Raw genomic sequence first — 2,544 nt, 5'->3', positions numbered from 1 at the left:
CCAGCACTATATATTGCATAGGGTGTCCTTTCCCCATTGTTAATCCCTGTTGGCTTTGATCAATTAAGTGTAGGTATGTGCCTTTATTTCTGTGTTCTCTGTTCTGCTCCATTGATCAGTCTATTCTTATACCAGTACCTTGCTATTTTAGTTACTACAGCCTTGTAGTATAATTTGAAATCAGGCAATGTGAAGCCTCCACATTTCTTCTTTTTACTTATTGTTTCTTTGGCTATTTGGGCTCTTCTTTGGTTCCACATAAACTTTCGAATTGTTTCTTCTAGTTCTGTGAAAAATGATGTTGGTATCTTGATAAGGATTGTGTTGAATCTGTATATAGTTTTGGGGAGTATAGTCATTTTAATAACATTGATTCTTCTGATACATAAGCATGAGATGTTCTTCCACTTCTTTGCGTCATCTACAATTTCTCTCATCAGCGTTTTGTAGTTCTCCTTACAGTGATCTTTCACTTCCTTGGTAAATGTATTCTTAGGTATACTTAATTGTGACAATTATAAATGAGATTGTGCTCATGATTTGGTTCTTGGCTTAAGTGTTGTTGGTGTATAGAAATGCTACTGAGAATGTGAGTACTTAGCTGAGTGTGAGTACTGAGAACGTGAGCTTCACCACTTGCTCCATCACCTTCTCTACCATCTACCAGTCCCTAAGCTCCATCCAGTTACCCAGCCTCCAGTACACCAGCAGCACAGCCAGCATCTATTCATATGCCAGGGGCTCAGGTTCCCAGATCTCTGTGTCCTGCTCGATCAGCTTCCAGGGTGACTGGGGGTCCAGTGGCCTGACCATGAGGATGGCTGGGAGTCTGGGGGCATCCAGAGCGAGAAGGAGACCATGCAAGAGCTGAACAACTGCCTGACCTCCTATTTGGACAGGGTGAGGAGCCTGGAAACTGATACTCTAAGGCTGGAGAGCAAAATCTGGGACCACCTGGGGAAGAAGGGACCCCAGGTCAGAGACTGGGGGCATTAACTCAAGACCATAGAGTACCCAAGGGTTCAGATCTTTGCAACTTCTATGTCCAATACTTGCATCGTTCTTCAGATTGACAGCACCCATCTTTCTGCTGATGACTTTAAAGTCAAGTATGAGACAGAGCAGCATCAATGGGCTCCACAAAGTCATTGATGACACCAATATCAGTGGCTGAAGCTGCAGACAGAGATAAAAGCCCTCAAGGAGGAGCTGCTCTTCATGAAGAAGAACCATGAGGAAGAAGTAAAAGGCCTACAAGCCCAGATTGCCAGTTCTGGGTTGACCATGGAGGTAGATGCCCCCAAATCTCAGGACCTCAGCAGGATCATAGCAGACATCTGGGCCCAGTATGACAAGCTGGCTCATAAGAACCGAGAGGAGCTGGACAAGTACTGGTCCCAGCAGATCGAGGAGAGCACCACAATGTTCACCATGCAGTCCTCCGAGATCAGAGTTGCAGAGATGACATCCACAGAGCTGAGACGTACAGTACAGTCCTTGGAGATCAACCTGAACTTGATAAGAAACCTGAAGGCCAGCTTGGAGAACAGCTTGAGGGAGGTGAAGGCCCACTAGCCCATGTAGATGGAGCAGCTCATCAACAGGGCCTTGCTGCACCTGGAGTCCGAATCGGTACTGATCCAGGCAGAGGCCCTGCTGAACATCAAGGCCAAGCTGGAGGCTGAGATCACCACCTACCACTGCCTGCTGGAGAGGACTTCAGTATCAATAATGCCCTGGACAACAGCAGCTCCATTCAGACCATCCAAAAGACCACCACTCACAGGACAGTGGACAGCAAAGTGGTGTCTGAGACCAATGACACCAAAGTTCTGAGGCACTGAGGTGGCAGGAACAGGGTACCCTTTGGGGGAGCAGGAGGCCAATAAAAAGTTCAAAGGACAAAAAAAGCAATGTTACTAATTTTTGTACATTGTCTTTGTATCCTGAACGTTCATTGAAGTCATTTATAAGGACTAAGAGTCTCTTGGAGGACTCCTTGTGTTTTCTAAATATACAATCATGTTATCAGCAAACAGTTTGATTTCCTCCTTGCCAATCTGAATGCCTTTTATTTCTATCTCTTGCCTGATTGCTTTTGCTAGGACTTCCACTACAATGTTGAATAAGAGTGGTGAGAGTAGACACCCTTGTCTTGTTCCAGTTCTGAGGGGGGATATTTTCAACTTTTCCTCATTAAGTATGATGTTGGTTGTGGGTTTGTCAAATATGGTTCTTATTATTTTGAGATATATTTCCTCAATGTCCAGACTGTTGAGAGTTTTATCATGAAGGGATGTTGGATTTTATTGAATCTTTCTTTATCTATCGAGATGCTCATTTGGTTTTTAAAAATTCTGTTTATGTGGTGAATCACATTTATTAATTTGTGGATATTGAACTACCCTTGCATCCCTGGAATAAAACCCACTTGGTTGTGAGGAATTTTTTTTTAATGTGCTATGGAATTTGGTTTCCTGGTATTTTCTTGAGGATTTTTTGCATCTGTGTTCATCAGGGATTTGGCCTGTAGTTTTCTTTTTT

At 43.7% G+C, this 2,544-nt stretch overlaps 1 pseudogene across 1 annotated transcript; it reads left to right on the top strand.

The window, feature by feature from the left end:
* Positions 1-1,111: 1,111 nt before the first annotated feature.
* On the top strand, positions 1,112-1,910 carry LOC103254206 (annotated as a pseudogene). The gene has a single exon (XR_002481615.1). The product of XR_002481615.1 is annotated as a keratin, type I cytoskeletal 18 pseudogene (transcript).
* The last annotated feature ends 634 nt before the right edge of the window (positions 1,911-2,544 follow it).

Source organism: Carlito syrichta, unplaced genomic scaffold, assembly GCF_000164805.1.
Source record: "Carlito syrichta isolate Samal-C Ts95f unplaced genomic scaffold, Tarsius_syrichta-2.0.1 Scaffold273278, whole genome shotgun sequence".
NCBI classification, from domain to species: Eukaryota; Metazoa; Chordata; class Mammalia; order Primates; family Tarsiidae; genus Carlito; species Carlito syrichta.
This window is presented reverse-complemented; position numbering and strand designations above follow the sequence as displayed.